Source organism: Mustela putorius, unplaced genomic scaffold, assembly GCF_011764305.1.
Source record: "Mustela putorius furo isolate JIRA1106 unplaced genomic scaffold, ASM1176430v1.1 tig00003834_pilon_pilon_pilon, whole genome shotgun sequence".
Taxonomy (NCBI): Eukaryota; Metazoa; Chordata; class Mammalia; order Carnivora; family Mustelidae; genus Mustela; species Mustela putorius.
Window position 1 is genome coordinate 29,177,551 of NW_025421987.1, and position 23,928 is coordinate 29,201,478.

Here is a 23,928-nt window from a genome sequence, read left to right on the forward strand (position 1 = left end):
TTTATTGTTATGTATAACAATTCATATGTTAAGAATGTTGAGCACTTAACATTCTTCACATTCTTAATGCATGAATTGTTATAAATAAGAAAAAAGATGATGGATTATTGAATTTCTAGCTGTCAAAAGACATTTTTCTGACCTATCCTTTTTTTTAAAGATTTTACTTATTTATTTATTTGACAGAGATCACAAGTAGGCAGAGAGGCAGGCAGAGAGAGAGAAGGGGAAGCAGGCTCCCTGCTGAGCAGAGAGCCCTATGCGGGACTAGATCCCAGAACCCTGAGATCCTGACTTGAACCCAAGGCAGAGGCTTAACCCACTGAGCCACCCAGGTGCCCCTAAGCTATCCTTTCTTTACCATCAAAATACTCATGTATCTATTAAAAAAAAATGCTAAAAACAGTTTCTGGCTAAATTCTAGCATAATTGAATTTTAATTAAGTATGGATACTATAAACCATATTAGTGTTGTTTTCAGTATCCTCTCCCGGATATGCTGTACATTTCTTTCAGTTTTTCTACAATTGCTCAAAACATTTTGTGAACTAATTTTTAGAAATTACTGTTATAGTTGGAAGCATGTTTATTTGAATATACAAAATTATGGTAAATCATTTTTAATAAAAAATCATTTTTAACTAGGAAAAGAAAGTTGCAGAACACATTTTTAAGGGGAAAAAATGAATTCTTTATATGAGTATATGCTGTGGAAATGATTTTAGATAACTAAACACAATACTATTAACTGGTTATTTCTGAAGGTGAAATTGGAAAATGGCAGAAAGATTGAAATTTTATTTATTTCTAGAAATTGTTTTGATTGTGAAGATGTGCATTACATAAATAATTGACAAAAGACATCCATGAAGCTATATTTAAATAAATATATAGAAAAGCCTTACCTTCGACAGGAGCCAACAACATGAATACTTAGGACACCTAAAGAATGAAATTGTCCGGTTGTTGAATTTAAACAAACAAACAAATCACAGTTAACACTATGTTATGTGTTAGAGTAACATATTCTGAATATTATGATAAATAATTTTTCTTTGGTTTTCACTACAATTCTACCTTCAAAAATTGGTTTTTATACAGTTAAATAACTTGTCAAACATAACTAATAATGTTAAATTCAGTATTTCCAATATTTTATGATTTTTTAAATGATTTTTTAAAAAAATGTCATAAATTCAATTTAGTTCACATATAGTATATTATTAGTTTTAGGGGTAGAGTTTAGTTATTAATCAGTTGCCTTTAATAGCCAGGGCTCATTACATCAAGTGCCATCCTTAATGTTCATCACTCAGTTACCCCAACCCCTACCCACAATCTATTCACATCCCCTACTCAAACCTGTTTTTTGTAGTTAAGAGTCTTATGATTCACCTCCCTAAGTTTTTATCTTGTTTTTTCCTTCCCTTCCCCATGTTCATCTGTTTTGTTTCTTAAATTGCACATGTTAGTGAAATAATATGGTATTTGCCTTTCTCTGACTGACTAATTTCACATAGCATTATACCCTCCAGTCCCATCCAAGTTGTTGCAAATGGCAAGATTTCATTCTTTATCATGGCTGAGTAATGTTCCATTATAGATACTTGTTATTTATTTATTTTCATTTTTAATTTTATTTTTAATTTACTTTAATTTTTATTTTGTATTATTATTTTATTATATAAAATTTAGTTTTTATTTATATATAAAATATTTTATCTAACTATAAAATTTAGATAAAATGTTTTATTTATATATTTAAAATGGATGTAATATATATCTATATGTGATATATATATGTCACATATATATGTATGTATGCCCATATATGTGTATATATATATACACACATATATATGTTTTATATATATTTATATGTTTTTATCTTATCTTATATATACATACATATATACACACATATGTGTGTGTGTGTGTGTGCGTATATATATATATATATATATATATATATATATATATATCTTTATCTGTTCATCTGGGCCCTTTCTATATTTTGGCTATGCTTTTTATTTGTACTAGAAAATCAGTAAAACGCAGTAACAATTCTTTTTTTGGGATATCTTTCATACTGTCTATTTGTGAAACTGCTTCATTAAGAGGTATCTGATTTTATGAGTAGTTGCTTAGCATTTCTAGGATGATTTTGCAATTTAAAAATTACTTAGAAAAAAACCTTATTCTTACTTTATCTTTCCTACATGGGTTCAGAGGATTAAAAGGGCTATGTCTTATCTGTAAATATCCATAAACACATGTTGTATAGTTTATATCTCGTTGAATCAAATTCATTTTTTAAATTTTTGTTTCTTTGTTTTACACTTTTAAATTTAATCTGCAAAAAAGAAAACCCACCCTATTAAATTTATTTGGTAGGTGACTTTCTTAGATTATTGCTCCTTTTGTTTTGTTTAATTTACAATCTTTCAAATAATTTGAAATTCTAGAGGAAAAGAACAGAACTATCTGTAAACATAGATATATTCTTCGAATATTTACACTGGAACAATCTTTGATTTAGTTTATTGATCATAACCCACAAATATTTATGTTTACTCAAATGTAGTCATTACTGGATACTTATAACAATTGTCATAATCTGAGCATTTGTAAAATAGAGAAACCTTAGAAAATGAAATTGCATTATATATCTTTTCTACTTCTACTTCCAAAAACAAATAATATTACCATCTTAATAAAAAATAGAATCATCTCCTTACTACAAATCCCTGTTAATCAGTTTTATTCTGGATTTTATCAGTGAGATATAACTTATATTTGTAATGTTATTGTGAGTTTGAAAATGTCTATTTCCTATAAAGTTTTCTATGACACAGCATTTCTTACTAGGAACAGCTGCTAAGGCTGTATATAATATGGGATAGGTTGGTTTGGAAATGGCTAAATGGGGTAATATACAAGGAAGTAATATGCTGATTGCTGTGAATTAAAAAGTCAGTGGGTTTTGTCATTTTAAGTAAGTCTTTTGTCATGCATAACATCTCAATATATTTTATATTGATTTTTAAATTATTTTTGATGTTACTCTTTCCTAATTATCTTTTTCTAATTTTAACTTCTAACTTCTAATTTAATCTAGTAGTTTGTTTACATTTCAGAGCAGATTTGTGTTGGGTTGAAATATTATGCATTTCTATCAGAAAGAATACAAATACTTCTCTATAGTCCTTCACAAGTTTAAATGATAGAAGAGGACTACTGTAGCAACAAAAACAAAATGAAAAAAAAAACTACCTTCATAAGTCTTGAGAAGACAATTTTTGGACATAGTGAAAAATAGGTAGTAAGAATTAGGACTCTGGCTTTGTGAAAAACCATTAAGGCGTTCCTCATTTGGCCAGACACTTTCAACCTATCACAAAAACAGTAAGATGTCACCTTGACTTTGTTGTGCACAGGTAAGAGAAACAGACTCATAGGGAAGGAAAGCAACTAAATACAAACTAAGAAGTATTTGTTCCACTACCAGAGAGGCCAAAGGGACAACTAGCCATAATAATATTTCTGTACAATATTTCATCAAACCCCAAATTTGTGAAAAAATTTTAAATTATGAGGATAAATAAACGTTTTTTTAAAAATTGCAATTTAAAAAAATATATTTTAGGATGTTTAGAGTCTGATTTTTATTTTAAAACTTCCCAAATAATAAAACAAATGGAGCACTTGGGTGGCTCAGTTATTTTAGTAGCTGACTCTTGATTTTGGTTCAGGTCATGATTTCAGGGTCATGATATCGAGCCGAGTGTCAGACTCTATGCTGCGCATGGAACCTGCTTAAGATTCTCTCTTCCTGGGACACCTGGGTGGCAGGTTGGTTAAGCATCTGCCTTCAGCTCAGGTCATGATCACAATGTCCTGGGATTGAGTTCTACATCGGGCTCTGCTTGGTGGGGAGTCTTCTTCTCCCTCTCTCTTCCCCTTATCCCTGCTTATGCTCTCTCTCATACAGATAAATAAAATCTGAAAGAAAAAAAAAAAAGATTCATTCTCTCCTCCCACTCCCTCGTGTGCGCATGATCTCTCTCTCTCTCTTTCTCTCTCTTAAAAAAAGAAACAGAAACAGAACAAATTGGCAAAGGGAAAAGAGAGAGAGAAACGAATGAAGAAATAGACTCTTAATTATAGGAACAAACTGATGGTTACCAGAGAGGTGGGTGGGGGCATGGGTGAAATAGGTGATGGGGATTAAGGAGGTGATTTGTGATGAGAACAGGAAAACATATGGAAGTGTTGAATCTAGTGTACATCTAAAACAATATTTACAATGTATGTTAACTAACTGGAACTTGAATAAAAACTTATAAAAGGGATATCTGGTTGGCTCAATTGGTTAAGTGCTCAACTCTTGATTTTTGATCAAGTCATGATCTCAGCGTGGTGAGATCAAGCCCTTAATTGGGCTCTGTGCTCAGCATGGAGTCGGCTTGTCCCTCTCCTTCTGCTCTTCCCCCTGCTCATGCTGGTGCACACACACACTCTCTTTCTCTAAAATCAATCAATAAATAAACAAATAAATAAATAAATAAATAAAATCTTTTAAGACTTAAAAAGAAAGATTCAAAATAAGATACTCATTTTAAAATATAGTTGATACACAATGTTATGTAGGTTTCAGATATAAAACACAGTGATTACGTTTTTTACCTTAGGCCATGCTCATGATCAGTGTAGATAACATCTTATAGTACTATTGATTATATTCCCTATGCTGCACCTTTTATCCTTGCAACCTATCCATTACATAACTGGAAGCCTGTATCTCCCATTCTCCTTCACCCATTTTGCACATCTTCATATAGTTTATTTTTGCATATGGTATAAAAAAGTAATCTAGTTCTATTCTTTTGCATTTAGCTGTCCAGTTTTCACAACGCCATTTGTTGAAGACCATCTTTTCTCCATTGCATGTTCTTGCCTCCTTTGTCCTAGATTAATTGACCATGTAAGTTTGGAATTATTTCTGGACTCTCTATTCTGTTCCATTTATCTATGTGTCTGTTTTTGTACCAGTACAATATTGTTTTGATTACTGCAGCTTTGTAATTTATCTTGAACCTGGGATTGTGATACCTCCAGGTTTATTCTTCTTTCTCAAGATTACTTCGGCTATTTGGGGTCTCTTGTTGTTTCATACAAATCTTAGAATTATTTTTTCTAGTTCTGTGAAAAATGCTACTGGTATTTTGATTGAATCTGTAGATTGTTTTGGCTAGTATGGACATTTTAACAGTGTTCTCCTAATCCATGAGCATGAACTATATTCTCATCTCTTTGTGTCATCTTCATTTTTTTTTCCCCCCATCGGTGTTTTGTAGTTTTTCAGAGTACAAGTATTTCTCCTCTTTGGTTAAGTACAATCCTAGGTGTTTTATTCTTTCTGGTACAATTATGAATGGATTTTTTTTTTTTTAGATTTCTCTATCACTTTGTTATTACTGTTCAGAAACATAACCAATTTTTGTGTATTAATTTTGTATCCTGCAAGTTTATTGAATTCATTTATTTTAATAGTTTTTTGGTGAAGTCTTTAGGCTTTTCTATGTATAATGTCATGTCATTTGCAAATAGTGGCAGTATTACTTCTTCCTTACTAACTTGGATGGGTTTTATTTCTTTCTTTTTTTTTTTTTTTGATTGCTGTGGCTAGGACTTCCAGTACTATGTTGAATAAAAGTGGTGAGAGAGCAATCATAGTCTTGTTTCTGATATTAGAAGAAAAGCTCTTAGTTTTTCACTATCGAGTATATTGGCTACGGGTTTTTTTTTGTATGTGGACCTTATTATTTTGGGGTATTGTTACCTCTAAATTCATTTTTTGAGTGTTTTTATCATGAAAGGATGTTGAATTTTGTCAGCTGCCTTTTCTGCATCTACTGAGAAGATAAAATGATTTTTTATATTGCATTTTGTTGATGTGATGTTTCATGTTGTTTGATTTGCAAGTATTGAATTATCCTTGGATTCCAGGAATAAATTCCAATTAATCATGATGAATAATTCTTTTAACGTATTGTTGAATGTAGTTTTCTAATATTTTGTTGAGGATTTTTGTGTCTGTGTTCATCAGGAATATAAGGTTGCAGTTTTTTGTTGTTGATGGATATTTTTGTGATTTTGCTTTTTTGTTTGTTTTGTTTTGTTTTGTTTGTAGTGTCTTTGGCTGGTTGTGTTATCAGGGAAAGCTGGTTTTATACAAAGTATTTGGCAGTTTTCTTTCCTCTTTCATATTTTGGAAGAGTTTGAGGATAATAAACTTTTAAAAAAAGATGTTTTTTATTTGACAGAGAGAGAGAAAAGGGAGGGAGGGAGGGAGAGAGGGAATAAGCAGGGGGAGTGTTAGTCAGAGGAGAGGGAGAAGCAGGTTCCCAGGACTCTGGGATCATGACCTGAGCTAAAGGCAGATGCTTCAGATGCTTAACCAACTGAGTCACTCAGAAGCCCCAAGTTTGAGGACACTAATTATTAAATCTTCTTTAAAAGTTTGGTAGAATTCACCTGTGAATCCTCTGGTCGTGGACTTTTGTTTTTTGGGAATTTTTTTGTATTACTCATTGACTTTCCTTACTTATTATTGGTCTGTTCAGGTTTTCTATTTCTTCTTGATTCAGTTTTGAAAGATTGTATGTTTCTAACTATTGTAGGTATCCATTTTTTTTAGGTTGTTCAATTTTCTAACATATAAATTTTCATGTTATTCAGTTAAAATCTCTCATTTTACTGTTGTGTCAGTTGTTACATCTCTTCATTTCTGATTTCTTTTGTGTTCTTTCTCTTTTCTCTTGATTAGTCCAGCTAAAGGTTTATCGATTTTGTTGTTTTCAAAAAAACTGACTCATATTTTCCTTAACACTTTTCATTATTTTTTAGTCTCTATTTCATTTATTTCTGCTCTGATCTTTATTATTTCCTACTTTCTGCTAATTTTAGACTTTGTTCTTTTCTAATTTAGGTGTAAGGTTAGATTGTTGGAGATTTTTCTTATTTCTTGAGATTGGCCTGTGTCACTATAAATTTCCCTCTTAGAACTGATTCTGCTGTGTCTTAAATATTTTAGACTATTGTGTTTTCATTTTAATTTGTCTCTGTGTATTTTTATGTCCACATTAATTTCTTGGTTGACCCATTGGCTGTTTAGCAGCCTGTTGTGCAGCCTCCATATGTTTTCGTTTTTCCCAGTTTTTTTCCCTTTAATTGATTTCTAGTTTCATACCATTATAGTTGGAAAGATGCTTGAGATGATTTCAGTTTTTTAAAATAATTGAGACTTGTTTTATGGCATAACATGCAATCTGTCTTGGAGAATGTTCCATGTACATTTAAAAAGTATGTAGAATATTGTGTATATATTTATTAAATCCATCTAGTCTAATAGGTCAATTATGGCCACTGCTTTCTTAATGATTTTCTCTCTGGATGATCTATCCATTGAGGTAAGTGAGGTGTTAAAAAGTCCTAAGATTATCGTATTGCTGTCAGTTTCTCCCTTTGAGCCCTTTAATATTTGCTTTATAAATTTAGGTGCTTCTGTATTGGGTGCACAGGTTTTTATAATTGTTATATTCTCTTGTTGAATTGATACCTTTATCATTATGTAATGCCCTTCTTTGTTTCTTATTACAGTCTTTGTTTTAAAGTCCATTTTGTCAGATATAAGTATTATTTTACTACCACAGCTTTTTTTTTTAACTTCCATTTGTATGAAATACTTTTTATCATCCCTTTAGTTTCTACTTGTATGTGTCTAGGTTTGTAGTGAGTCCCTTATATTCAGCATATAGTTGAGTCTTTTTAAAAAATCCATTCAATCATTCTATGTCTTTTGATTGGAACATTTACTTTTAAAATGACTATTGATAGGTGTGTACTTATTTCCATTTTGTTGATTTTTTTTTTGGTTGCTTTTATAGTTTTTCTTGTTCCTTTATCCTTCTCTTTCTTTCTTTCTTTGTGATTTAATGACTTTATTTAGTGTTATGTTTGGATACCTCTTTGTTTATTTTTTGTTAATCCATTATAGGTTTTTGGTTTGTGGTTACCATAGGATTCATATATAACAACCTATATAACTCTATTTTATGTTGGTTGTGGCCACCAGGGCAGAAGCACTTTGGAGGGCTAGCAGTTTTGGCTGAGGCCTTCTGCTTGGTGTGGCAGGGCAGTAGGTGCTTTGTGGGAGAAGTTGGTCCTTGCCAACGCTATCTAGAGGCTGTGTAGGGACAGGAACTGCTTTAGTGGAGTGCATGGAGAGGCATGTCCACAGGGGAACACTGAGGTGGGGTAAGTGATTCTAGCAAGGTAGACGGAGAGTGTCAAAACTGGCACCTACTGGCATTGTGTCAAGTAGTCAGAAGGAAGGCAATAAAAATGGTGCCACCAGTGCTTCTGTTCTGGAGAAATTTCCTACAGCTCTCTATTCCTCTGGCACACATCCTAAAATTAGTCATTAAATCTCTTCTACCCATGGCCCAGACATTTTTTAAACTATTGCTTTTGTGCTGAGTTTTAGAGCAAGTGAGTTTTTGTGAGCTCCTTAATAAAGAGTAGAATCTCTTTTTCCTATAGCCCTCTGGCTTTTCTAGAATTAAGTCTGACTGATTTTAAAAGCTAGTTGTTATGGAAGCTTATCTTCCCTGTGCTTGTCCAGAGAACAAGTGTACCCAATGAGGGGCTTAAGTCCTTGGTCCTTTTGGAAGACCTCTATACCTGTGATATCCCTTATGCTTGAAGGATGTGTATGCCAGGAGTGTGGGTCCCAAACAGACCACATCTCTGCCCCTCCTACTGTTCTTGTTGTGGCTTTTTATTTCTCTCTTTAGCTGTGAAAGAGCTATTCTGCTAATCTTTAGGCTGTCCTCAGACAAAGAGTTGCCCTTTTTGTAGTTGTAGACTTGCTACATATATGGAAGGAGGTAAACTCAGGATCTTCTTATTCTGTCATCCAGTTAGGGATTAGGATTTTTTTTTTTTCTTTTTTAGCACAGGAAACCTTCGTTGGCTTAATAGCCTTAGTTAAATAGGCTAACTAAGCCTTTTTAACTAAGGCTTTAAACAATTGCCTGAAATTGTTTAAAGAAAGGCAAGGGCACTGTTTAATTGATTAAGGGATGTATTGTGCACAATTAGATCATGATACTAAATTGTGATTGTAGAAAATAGTTGAAAGTTGAGAAATCAGTTAATCAGTGGTACCACAAGTACCTTACAATACACAAAATTAATTAAAATAACTATGTTTTCCTTGGATATCTAACTTTCATGGTTCTTAAAAAATAATTTACAGATCATTTCTATCAAAATCAGCCTCTTGACCTAAGATTTGATTGCCTTTACCATACCTTACCCCCAAATTTGTTTACTGATAAGTGATTTGATACTGATGACAATCTCAGCTGTGCAATTGAGGAGGATGTGATAGAAATCTATGCTTTAAAAAATTGTTCAGTGCTCAGCAGTCACCTTCCTGACTTTCCACATTATGCAAAGAAATAAAGTAAGAAGCAGATCAGGATGATAAATGGTCTGTTTTGACCATTTCAAAGATTCTTTCTGTGAAGAGTTCTTTTCATAAATGCCAGCTATGCTAAAATGCAAAGCATCAGCCTAATAAAATAGTGCATATGGTCATTCAATTAGATTATTCTCTCCCTCTTAAAGGAGAACTGCAACTAATGGGTGTAATTACCTCTGAGAGCTTGGGACATTTTTATCCCCCCCCACATGCTTTATATTTCATCTGAGCAACAAGAGCTTTCTGTGGTAATGCCCTTACACTTTAATTAAAGAATTGAAGTCTGATTTTAATGTTCAAGCAGACTACTAAAATAGAAAATGTAAATATTTTTGAAGAAAAAATACCCGCAGAATTGTATTAAACTCTAGTGCTAAAATATTGTAAATAAAACATGTGCTTGGTTTAATTAACTTCCATTATCCACCAGAAAGGGTACATACCTGGCTACAATAATGAGAACAGATGTATAAATACTGGAGGAGCCTCTTTTACTGAAAAATACCAAGGAATTTTCTTAGTATATACAGACTACTGCTGGAGGATATGCCACTTTGAAGGAAATTGTGACAAATGTTCTGAATTTCACATGGGAGGATGAATTTTGGAATGTCTCCTCAGCATGGGGTCAGACTCCCCCTCCTGAAAGTTTAGGCTGAGTCTAGTTTTTATAATACATATAAATAATTGCCCATGATATGGTGTTTTCAGATGACTTGAGGAAATAAAATATCTCAGGAAACATACCCTAAATAACTCTTCTGCATGTTTTCACTAAATAAATAACTAAATAACTAAATAAATAAATAAATTATGAGTACACATGTATATTAGGCATATGTAACTTATAGTTGTGTGCATTTTTTTTAAAGATTTTATTTATTTATTTGACAGAGAGAAATCACAAGTAGTCGGAGAGGCAGGCAGAGAGAGAGAGAGAGGGAAGCAGGCTCCCCGCTGAGCAGAGAGCCCGATGCGGGACTCGATCCCCGGACCCTGAGATCATGACCCAAGCCAAAGGCAGCGGCTTAACCCACTGAGCCACCCAGGCGCCCCAGTTGTGTGCATTTTATTAGTAGTATTTAAATGTTACTATTCTGGACAGTTACCATTTAGAGAATACATACAAGTTGGGGTTAGGTATAAATTAGAAGAAATGATGGTAGGTTATACCATACTCCTTGGAAGTGTGTGCTATAGGGGCACCTGGGTAGCTCAGTCATTGAACATTGACTCTTGGTCTTCAACTCAGGTCATGATCTCAGGGTCATGAGATCAAGCCCTGCTGGGGGAATGGATGAATGGAATCTGCTTGAGATTCTCTGTCCTTCTGCGCCTCCCCAACACAATCTCAGACTCGCTCTCTCATTCTCTAAAATAAATTAAAAAAAAAAAATTCCAGGCTTAAAGAAAAAAAGTATATAAATTCTCCAATCCTTACAAAGCTCTAGTCTTTCACCAGATTATCTCTTCCATGGCCTGGCACAGGGTGGTTTAATGGCACTCTTGAGATGACAGTCTAATCTGTCTCCTAGCAGGGCAACTCTTTTATTACCTGCAACTGTGTTTAGATAAATGTTTGTAAAATTTTGCGTCTGACCTGTCACCTCCTACAGATCATTTTAAAATGGATTTCTATTACAAGATAAAATACAGACTCTGAGTCTGAAATTCAGTCCCTTACATACAAACTGCTCAGTGACTACCTTCATAAACATCTCTCCAGCTATTCAGCTGGAACAGAAATTCTCCAACAGAAACATTCCCCTCTCTCTCACTCCCTTGATCTGCCTACCAAGATACACAGATCATTTCCACATCTGAGCTTTGCTTATAGTTTCCCTCTGACTTGAGCTCCTCTCCTCTTTGACCAAATCCTAGCTACTCTGCCTGACACAATTAAGCCCTACTTTCTCTGAGATGCTGTCTTCTAACTATACTGTCCAGAATATATCTTCTGAATTCCCAATGTGCTTCCTTAATGATAACATTACAACAAACTTGTTTATTGGTATCAAATCTGCCATGAGTGTCTTTTAGAGGTTTTTTTCTGCTTTAAAAACAAACTTTGAGGTAAATGATATTAGGAGAGTCTTCGTCATTTATAGAATCTGGTACGGTATGATATACATAGCATGTATTTATAAATTATCAAATGAGTAAAAACAGACTTCAAAATTCTTCAGGTTTGAATTCTCTAGAGAAATATTTAAAGCCAAAAATTAAGTTTAATAATCAAACTTAATTCCACACAAACCTTCACATTAAGAGGTGATAGTTACTAAAACCATACTAGTTTATGGACCTATATATTAGTACTCTGTGTAAGTTTAACTAATAAAATTTTAAAACTTAAAAAAAAATTAGGCTGATGTGCAGTTAATGAACATCACTCTGAGAATGCAAACAGTGTCCTATCTTACTAAAAATCATAAAAACACAAAAATAACAAAAAACATGCAACCAAACCATATTTATAAAATTGAGGACTCAACTCTTCCAAGTTCTGAAATTTCCCAATTTAACTATTAGAGTAATTGGATTTTGTTCTTCATTCCAGCATCACAGAAGCTGTACATTCAAATGACTTTCACAAATTCAGTGGTTGGAAACCCATCTCCTTCTATTTTGTTATTAGAATTTATGTCAGAAAATAGGAATGGAAGGGCTTCTGCTATCTACAAGAAAAATGCAGCTAGAACATTTTCCCCTTCTAATAGAAACTTCAAAAAGATATATTTTCTTTCTCTGTCTCTTTCTTTTAATCACAAATACAATCTGGAACAGAAGCCAATAATAAACTTAATCTCTTGGGGAGTTTCAGGCATTTGACAACTGTATAGTTTGGTTCATCAAGTAGGCATTGATTGTTAACATTAGCCAGGAATATATAAACACTTATAAATATTGCATGCAGAAGAGAAGTTGCACTTAGATGGATGATTAATAGTCCTGTTGTTGGTAATCTATTGTAGTTCTTTTGCATGGAAAAAGCAATTAGAAACACATTTCCGACTATCCCAGACAGACCTTAGATGCTTCATAGCGGAAAATTAAAATTTTAGACTTTGCAAAGAGTGTAATAAATGTATCTTCAGTCACCACATAAAAACAGTACCTCGGGGACCAGGACAAATTCATAAGACCACAATTTGACTTAACTTTCTCCCTTTTGATAATCTACTTTAATAAAGCCATAAAATTTTTTTTATTGTGATAGATTTGCATGCCTGTGTATATGATGGTGTGAGTGTGTTTGTGTAGTGACCACGAACAGAAAAAAGACAGAAATAGAAAGCCAAAAAAGAACTCCAGACAAATGTGTATTAGAGCACAAGAAATGGCAATTTTGACAACTGTGCCATAATAAACCCATGTGCATGCAGAGCAGGAGTATAAAGCAACAGTCAGGAAATGAATTTGACTATTGAGCTTCCAGAGTCTTATTATACCCTGTGAGTAAAATTGATTTTTTTAACTATTAAAAAAAAAAAAAGAAAAACCAAAACCTTCATTGTATCCTTAGAGTTTTTCATTATATCCACTATAAACTAGATACTATAAATCAGGTAAGTAATTCTGGGCTAAAAACTGCCATATCAGGTTTCTGTTTAGAAAAGAATTATGATTCGTATTATAATTACCATCACTTACACTGAGGAAGTGCTCATTCCAGAAAAACTTCTAAAAATCAGTTTTAGGTGAGTAGACAGTAGTGAGATAAATCCATGATATTAATAATCTATTAAAAATCCTTCGCAGGCATTTCCTTTCCTTTTTATTTGTTTATTTTTTATTTTTTAAAGGATCTTATTTATTTATTTGTCAGAGAGAGCATGAGCACAAGCAAGGGGAGGGGCATTGGGCTCCCCACTGAGCAGCAGCCCCCACCTCTCCATGTAGGACTGACCCCAGGACCCTGGGATCATGACCAGAGCCCAAGGCAGACACTTACCTGATTGAACCACCCAGGCATCCCAGCCTTTTCTTCTTTGTAAATTGCCATGTGTAACAGGGGATTTTATTTTTTTTTTCCTTAACAACAGATAAGTTGGGCCTCCAGAAAGTACTGTTCATTGTTACATGTAACATGATCACTATACCTGAGGAATGAAAAGAAATCAGAGTGAGGTTATTGTTTTGGAATTAGGTTGATCCTTATGGTATATATTTTTCAGAAACACGAGACACAATTTCATATGAATACTTCCAAATTTTACTCTCAAATTCCAAATGGTGTAATAGTAGAATTTTTTATTAATATAAACAGACCTACTGATTTAATTAAACCTAAACTTTATGAATGAAGTCTTTCCTTTGTACACATTCTTCAGTAACCTTAAACCTATAAAAAAAAGCTTTGAATTGGATAAAAATGAGTGTTGAGGGCCATGGTAATAAAAATTTTTTTTAATTTTTTTTATTTGAGAAAGAGAATGATGGTTTGAGGGGGAGGAGCAGAGGGAGATGCATAAGCAGATTCCCTGTTGAAGAGGGATCCACAAGCAGGGCTTGATCTCCGGACCCCAGGATTAGGACTTGAACTGAAGGTACTCTATGACACTTTCAAAAGCACATCTAATGCATATTTCCCATAGTCAAAATCTTTACTTAGTTGTGGATACAGCAGTATTCCCATTCCAGAATTGAAATCCAGCCATAGAATAAAGTCCTAAATTAACGATTTTTTTTCTTTTGCTCATAAAGCATAATTTTCCCTAGTCTGTGATGAAATTTGAAATGTATAAAATCTATCAACCAATTAGAAGGGTTTATCAGATTAACCAACAAATTCTTGAGTCTTTACAGAATTCCTTTTTTGTTAACTGGTTTTAACTTCATAAATGCTAGTTCTACCAATAATGTTTTTTTGGTTCAGCCATTTTTGTCAGATCTATTTGAAATTTTTCTGAATGATTCAAACTTTCCCTAGTTTTAGTATTCTTAGCAAGGTCCAAGACTAAATAACAGACCTTTTGGGTTGACTTGATAGATGTAATTTTCCGATCTAAGTACCTAGCCAATCTAACTGCTTCAATATGGCCAAAACCTCAATTGTACAGCAATTGTCAGTCCTCATCACAAAACAGGTTACTAAGACAAGGCTTCATCTGGAAAAACAAACAACAAAAAAAACAAACACTTCTCCTTTTCAGAAAGAGGTTTGAGGAAGCCAGAGACATGGTTTAGGTACTATCTCTGGAACAAATACCACTTTGTGGCAGAGAAAATTCCTCAATTGCCCATCTAGCTGAGAGAAAGCTTTATTAGTCACACATTTATTATTCCCACTGCAGCTGGTGTTCTGCAGTATTGCCCTCCATTCTTTTTTTGTTTTGTTTTGTTTTGTTTTTGTTGTTGTTTTTTAAGACTCCATTTATTTATTTGACAGAGGGAGACACAGCGAGAGAGGGAACACAAGCAGGGAGCACAGAGAGGGAGAAGCAAGTTTCCCGCTGAGTAGGGAGACCATCGTAGGGCTCAATCCCAGGACCCTCCTGGTCAATTGTGTGGCTCTTTTTTGGGTCGTATGACTACACCACTGAAATAATCATTGGTTATTTTGACTATAGGAAGACTCTAATTATATTGATTTTGTAGCAATCTAAGTGTTAAGAATTTAACTTATATTTTTAAAAAAGTGAAATTGACCCATAAATGGTTGATTTCATGTACCTGTTTTTCAATATGTAAGTACCTATATAAAACAATTTTATTTTCTAGAAAACTATAGTCAAACAAAATATGGCCACAGTTTAATCACAGTTTTCAAATATGCATAGATACACACAATAGACCTCTGTCTCTGCTTCTTCATGTGTGTGCTCTCCTTATGTGATTTGTAAAACTGCTTTCCTGCTGGACTCTGAAGGGAAAGCAAAGCTTTGGGCCACTTCATTTCTGAGAATGATTCTATCCTTAGCAATCTCCAATCCCCCTAGTACTATTTTCTGAATGGATTTGTTTTTGTTCAGTGATGTTTAGAGTATACAAACCAAACTGCATGTGAAATATTGCCCACCAGCAAAAGTTCCCAAGGGCACTAAATGAGGTAACTGTGCCATGCAAGAATGATTGTTTCTGGGATATGAGGATGAAACTATTTAAAGGCAACACTTTCTTGGTAAATCTGGAATGCGTCATTTGATATATTTCAAGAGGCAAACTGAACAACTTAAAAAAGTCTTATTTGGTAACAGGAGAAAAAAATAAGGTGTGAGAGCTATACATACATTGGTTTACTTAGAATGGCCCAACATTTGCCATCCCTATATATTATCTTTCCCTATGACTCTTTTCCTTTCTTCTTCCTTCCTATCACTTGTTAGGAATGTCACAAAGCAAATCTTGACTCCTAAATGCATGTGACAACTCTTCTAGGTTCATTGTACTTTCTCCTTCCTTGAAATCTGTATGGAAATTATCTAGAGATTTAATTATACATCACCTGATAGTGATTTCACATTATTTATTACCATATTTTCTGTGTGAAGTACATCATAGAAAACTATTTGTATGTGCCATTAAAGAACAGAAAAAAAATTCATTGTCTATTTCTCAGCTTAAACATAATTACCACTAATTTTGAAGTCTTGTGTGAAATGTTTTTTTCTCTCACTTTTCTATTGAATCTTTTTTTAAACTGATTTACAAATCATTATTTATAATGAATTTGGAGTTAATTTTCTATTCCAAATGGATTCTTTACTCAGTTGTATGTTGCAAATTCCTCTCTAAATTCGTGGCTTAAAAACAGTCTTACTAAAAGAAAATAAAGGAGACTATTCTTCATGAACTTGGGATAAAGGATTGTTTTTGAACAAGACATAAAAACTCAAACCATAAAGTAAAAGATAGAACATTTTTAGTACAATAAAAATTAAAATCTATTTTAATTAAAAGTAGAATATGGATAATGAAGAAGATAAAATCATACCACAATCACCCTTTGATATATATTTTTTCCTCGTCAATCTGTAGATACTGCTTCATTCTCTGCTGGCTTTCTTTTTCTGCTATTGAGAAGTAGACTATCTGATTGTTAACTCCATTGTAGGTCAACTGATCTTGCTTTTTGTTTTTAAAACCTTCTTTTTTCCTTTTTTGTTCTACTGTTTTACCATGACATGTTTGTGGATTTTCCTTGCATTATTCTGCTTGGGATTCTTTAAGTTTCCTGAATCTGAGGGAGGGGATCTTACAGAAAATCTAGGTTATTACTTAATGTTATTTCACTGACTATGGCTTTTCCCCTAATCTTCCTATTCTCAGCTCCTCGAAATATAATTAGAATTTGGGCTTACTCACTCTATCCTCCCTGTTTAATACTTTTTATCATTGTCTTTCTGAGTAGTTTTTTATAGTCCTATGTTTCACTTCACTAATTCTTTCAGCAGCTATGTTTAATTGCTTTTCACTTGAAGTATGAAAATTTAAATTTTAATATTAGTAGTATTTAAACTCTTTTCATTTTGATATTCATATAAATAGTCCATTTTCCATTTTTTGAAGTTTAACTTGTCCTATTTTTTTAACATTTTCAGGAATACTTAGTTGAATATTTTGTTCATAACTTCACTGGATCTCTTTGCTTATATGTAAATATATTTATTTTTATATACTTACATTTGTTGAGTCCATCATGGGACTCTTGAGTCCTTTGGGAATCTTATTTTTTAGTTTGACTTTTCTGTTGGGATTACATGATTATGTTATCCTTGACAGGTCTCATTACTTTAAATGGGGGCTGCTTTATGGAATTTCATAAATAGGAGAAGTTGAGTCTTTAATTTTTTTCCTCCAGGGGTACCTGGATGGCTCAGTTGGTTAAGTGTCTGCCTTTGGCTCAGGTTTTATCCCAGGGTCCTGGGATTGAGCCCAACATTGGACTTTCTGCTTAGCAAGGAACCTACTCCTTCCTCTGCCTTTCACTCCCCTAGGTTGTGCATGCTCTGTGTCAAATAAAAAAACAAAACAAAACAAAACAAAACAACCTCTAAAAAATTAAAATGTTTTCCTCAAAGAACATTAATATTTGCTTTCTCCAAAATTCTGATAGACAAACCAATATGGGACTGCCTTAGATTCCTTTATTTTTTATTTTTTATTTTTAAGTAATCTCTACACCAATGTGGGGCTCAAACTCACAACCCCAAGACCCAGAGTTGCATGTTCCACTGACTGAGTCAGCCTGTCACCCCAAGATTACATTTTTGTCTTCATATTTTTTTAAAAGATTTTATTTATTTATTTGACAGAGTTCACAAGTAGGCAGAGAGGCAGGCAGAGACAGAGGGGGAAGCAGGCTTCCCACTGAGCAAAGAGCCCAATGCGGGGCTCAATCCCAGGACCCTGGGATCATGAATTGAGCGGAAGGCAGAGCCTTTAACCCACTGAGCCAGGTGGGCACCCAGGTGCCCCTTGTCTTCATAGTTTTAAGGCAACGACTTGTATGATTTCATGACACAAATATGTGTGATTTCTAGTTTATGGTTAGGGCATACTTTTTCCTTTTCTATTTTATTTTCCCTTCTTCTCTGTCCCAGTGCAAGTGGGCATGCTGACCAAGTTCTCCTTTAAGGAAGTTTGTTTTATTGTGGAGAATTCTGAGCTGATATTCTTTGTGATGCTGGATGTTTATCCTTTTCCCTGATACTTGATCCTTCTTTTACCCCCTGGAGTGTGACTTCTGAGGACTGACAGAGGACTTTAAGCCAAATGTTAACTTTATTAGTACTCTGTCCTTGTGTAAGTATCTTTTCCCTCTGCCTTCCATTTCCCTGACAATACTTGGGCATACAGGCATGCTTTAATCCAGTAGATATTAATTAATTGCAGAACTTTGTATTCTGTACAAGGAATGGTTCCTCTTTTTTGGTTTATCCCATTTCAGTATTTTTTTTTCCAGAATAGTTATAAATTTCTTTAAGGTACAAATATTATCAAACTTTCATTGAAATCGAGATTATATCTTGCTCAATGTTATGCATTTAAAAGGTGCTAAAAAACCTTCATAAAATGGGTTAATTTTAATATTTAATCAATGGCTTGGAAATCTTATATTCAAGTTCCACTTCTCTTTTGCACATACTGCAGATGTGCAACAAATTGGTACAATCTCTTGTGGAGCACTTACTGCCTGGAAGGCGTATGTCAATTTCAGTGCTCACAAGAAGTAAAAACTGAATTCAACTAGCTGATGGTATTTTAGTTGAATTGGATGCCCCTTAAAGCAATAAAAGGAAATACCATATTTATTTTAATTTAAACTTTTTATGGTATCTACTATGATCCTGATACTGAAAAAAGAATAAAATAAAATTGTATGTATGTGTTAGTGTACCACGAACTGGAGTGGCATACTCAATGAAAATTTATTATTTAATATATTTTACTAACCAGTAACCTTTTTAAATACTTTTTGTTTTGCATTTTTAAGTTTTCTTTCTTCCTTCCTTCCTCCTCTCCTTTCTTTTCTTTTCCTTTCCTTTTTTTAAAATTTAAATTCCAGTTAGTTAATATATAGTGTAATATTAGTTTCTGGCATACAATAGTGATTCAACAATTCCATAAAACACCCTGTGTTCATCATGACAAGTACACAGCTAATTTCCTACCCATCTTCCCTCTGGTAACCATCAGTTTATTTTCTATAGTTAGGAATATGTTCCTTGGGACACCTGGGTGGCTCAGTTGGTTAATCATCTGCCTCTGACTCAGGTTATGATCAGGGTCCTGGGATCAAGCCATGCATTAAGCTCCCTGCTTAGTGGGGAGCCTGCTTCTCCCTTTCCCACTCCTTCTTGTGCTCTCTCACACACTCTCTCTATCAAAATATGTGTGTGTGTGTGTGTTTCTTTGTTCACCTCTCTCTGTTTTTCCATTTGCGTATTTTGTTTCCTAAATTGCACATATGAATAAAATCATATGATATTTGTCTTTCTCTGACTTAGCTTCATTCCTGTCACTGCAAATAGCAAGATTTATTCTTTTCAAATAAAAATGGCTGAGTAGTATTCCTGTGTGTGTGGGTGTGTGTGTGTGGGTGTGTATCCCCTCTTCTTTATCCATCTATAAATGGATCCTTTGGCTGCTTCCATATTTTGGCTATTATAAATAATGCTGCAATAAATATAGGGGTGCATATATCCCTTTGAATTAGTATTTTGATATTCTTTGAGTAAATATCTAGTAGTATAATTGACAGTTAAAACTAAAAGGCAACCTATGGAAATGGAAGAAGATATTTGTAAAAGGCATATCTGATGAAGGTTTAGTATCCAATATATAAAAGAACTTGTAAACTCAACACCCCAAAACCAAATAATCCAACTGAAATGGGCAGAAGACTTGAATAGACATTTTCCCAAAGAAAACATCCAGATAGCCAACAAATACATGATAAGATGTTCAACATCATCAAGGAAACACAAATCAAAATTATAGTGAGATACTACCTCACTCCTGTCAGAATGGCTAAAATCAACAATACAAGAAACAACAGGGGTTGGGGAGGATGTGGAGAAAGGGAAACCCTCCTGCACTGTTGGTGGGAATGCAAACTGGGTCAACCACAACTTCTGTATCCATTCATTAGTTGATGGACATTTGGCTCGTTCCCTCATTTGGCTATTGTTAATAATGCTGCTATAAACACTGGGGTTCATGTGCCCTTCTGAATCAGCGTTTTTGTATCCTTTGGACAAATATCTAGTAGTGCAACTGCTGGATCTTAGGGTAGTTCTATTTTTAACTCTTTGGGGAACCTCCATACTGCTTTACAGAATAGCTGCACCAGTTTGAATTCCTACCAAGTGTAAGAGTTTTTTACCTTGATTAAGACTCAATAGTTCATTTTTGCTTTTGTTTCCCTTGCCTCAGGAGATATGTCTAATAAGTTGATATATCAGATGTCAAAGAGGTTGCTGCCTGTGTTCTTCCTATCTCACATTTAGGTCTGTTACCCATTTTGAAATTATTTTTGTGTATGTTGTAAAAAAGCAGTTCAGTTTCATTCTGTGTGGCACTGTCTAGTTTTCCCAACACCATTTTTTGAAGAGATTGCCTTTTTTCCACTGGATATTCTTTCCTGCTTTGTCAAAGATTATTTGGCCTTATAGTTGTGGGTACATTTCTGGGTTTTCTCTTCTGTTCCATTGATCTATGTTTCTGTTTTTGTGTTAGTAACATACTGTTTTAATCACTACAGCTTTGTAATATAGCTTGAAGTCCAGAATTGTGATGCCTCCAGCTTTGCTTTCCTTTTTCAAGATTGCTTTGACTATTTGGAGTCTTTTACAGTTCCATACAAATTTTTAAATTGTTTCTTCTACTTCTGTGAAAAATGTTTTCGGTGTTTTTTTTAAAATATTATATTTATTTATTTGACAGAGAGAGAGAAATAACAGTAGGCAGAGAGGCAGGAAGAGTGAAAGAGAGGGGGAAGCAGGCTCCCTGTTGAGCAGAGAGCCTGATGCGGGCCTAGATCCCAAGACCCTGAAATCATGACCTGAGCTGAAGGCAGAGGCTTAATCCACTGAGCCACCGAGGTGCCCCTGTTGTTGGTATTTTGATAGTGATTGTATTAAATTGGTAAGTTGCTTTGGGTAGTGTAGACATTTTCACAATATTTATTCTAATCCTGTGAACATGAAATGTCTATTTCTTTGTGTTACCTTGAATTTTTTCATCAGTGTTTTATATAGTCTTCAGAGTATAAGTCTTTTACTTCTTTGGTTAAGTTTATTCCTAGATATTTTAATGTTTTTGGTGCAGTTGTAAATGGATTGTATTCTTAATTTCATTTTTTGCTGCTTCATTATTAGTATACCTGAATGCAACAGATTTCTTTGTATTGATTTTGTATTCTGCAATTTCATTGAATTCATTTATCAGTTCTAATAGATTTTTTTTTAAATTTTAAAGATTTTATTTATTTATTTGAGAGAGAGAGAGAATGAGAGAGAGTAAGAGAGGGGAGAAGTCAGGCGGATAAGCAGACATCCCGCCGGGCAGGGTGCCCAATTCGGGACTTGATCCTGGGACTCCAGGATCATGACCTGAGCCAAAGGTAGCTGCTTAACCAACTAAGTCACCCAGGTGCTCCAGTTCTAGTAGTTTTTTGAAGGAGTCTTTAGGGTTTTCTATATATGGTGTAATGTCATCTGCAATTAGTTTTATTTCTTCCCCCCTTACCAATTTGGATGCCTTTCTTTATGTTGTCACATTTCTGTAGCTAGGACATCCATTACTATGTTAAATAAAAGTGGTGAGAGTGGACATCCTTGTCTTATTCATAACCTTAGGGGAAAATCTCTTAGTTTCCCCCCTGTTGAGCATGATGTTAGCAATTGGTTTTTCATATAAGGCTATTATTATGTTGAGATATGTTCCCTCTAGAAATTTTTGAAATTATTACTTTGTAGAGGGCTTTTTATCATAAATCAGTGTTGTACTTTGCAAAATACTTTTTCCTGCATCTATTGAAATGATCATATTGTTTTTATCCTTTCTCTTATTGATATAACATATGATGTTGACTATTTTGCAAATACAGATCTCCCTTGCATCTTGGGAATAAATTACATTTGATTGTGGTGTATTATTTTAAAAAATATTTTAGTATATTTGGTTTGCTAATATTGAGGAATTTTACATCCATAAGCATAAAGATATTGGCCTATAGTTTTCTTTTTTTAATGGTGTATTTATCTGGTTTAGGTATCAGGATAATGCTGGATTCAAAGGATAAATTTGCAAGTTTTCATTCCTCTCATATTTTTTTTTGAATAATTTAAGAAGATTGGTTATCAACTCTTTAAATGTTTGGTAGAATTTACCTGTGAAGCTGTCTGGTCTTGCACTTTTGTTTCAAGAGAGGTTTTGATTACTAATGCAATAATGCAATTTCCCACCTGACGATTGGGCTGTTCAAGTTCTCTATTTCCTCTTTCTTTACTTTTGATATGTTACACATTTCAAAGAATATATCCCTTTCTTCCATGTTGTCCAATTTGTTGGCATTTAATTTTTTCATAATATTCTGCTATAATTGTTTGTACTTCTATGGTAATGGTTGTTATTTCCCCTCTTTCATTAGTGATTTTATTTAGGTCCTCTCTCTTTTATGAATCTGGCTAGAGGTTTATCAATTTTGTAGATTTTTTCAAAGAACCAGCTCCTGGTTTCATTGATATGTTGTTATTTACTTTTTTCTTCTATTTTTAGTTTCTATATCATTTATTTCTGTTCTAATCTTTATTATTTCCTTCCATCTACTGGGTTTGGGTTTTGTTTGATCTTCATTTCCTAGCTCCTTTTATGTAAATTTAGGCAGTTTGAGATTTTTCTTGCTTCTTTAGGTAGGCTAGTGCTGCCATAAACTTCCCTCTTAGAATCACTCTTGCTGTATTCCAAAGAATTTGAACTGACATGTTTTCATTTTCATTTGTTTCCATGTCACTTTTTATTTCTTCTTTGATTTCTTGGTTAAACCATTCATTGTTTAATAGTATGTTATTTAAGCTCCATGTATTTGTGCTCTTTCCAGATTTTTTCCTGTGGTTGATTTCTAGTTTCAGAGGTCAGAAAAGATGCACAGTAGGACTTTCATTTTTTTGAATTTATTTGGACTTGTTTGTAGCCTAATATGATCTATTTTGGAAAATATTCCACGTGCACTTAAAAAGAATGTGTATTCTGCTGTTTTAGGATGGAATGTTCTGAATATGTCTGTTATTTTCATCTGGTCCAGTGTGTCATTTGGAGCCACTATTTCCTTGTTGATTTTCTGCCTGTATGATCCATCTATCAATGTAACTGGGTTGTTAAACTCTCCTACTATTATTGTATTACCATCAATTTTTCTTTTATGATTATTATTAACAGTTTTTTATATCTGTGTACTCCCATGTTGGGCACATAAATATTAACAATTGTTTTATCCTCTTGTAGGATTGCTACCTATTTTTGAAAAGTTTTACAGATACATAAACGTCACAAGAGTATTTTAGAGGGGGTGCCTGGGTGGCTCAGTTGGTTGGGTGTCTGCCTTGGGCTCAGGGCATGATCCTAGGGTCCTGGGATCAAGCCATACATCAGGCTCTATGGACAGTGGGGAGCCTGCTTCTCCCTCTCCTTATCTACAGCTTCCCCTACTTGTGCTGTCTCTCACCCTGTCAAATAAATAAATAAAACCTTAAAAAAAAAAGGAGTATTTATAGAGTCCTATACATCCCAAATCTAGTTTCTTCTATTATTAACATTGCTAAGGTATATTTGTCACAGTTAATGGCCCATATTGATCAAATATTAATTAATGTCTATATTTTATTCTAATTTCCTTAGTTTTTTACCTCATATTATTTTTCTATTCAGGA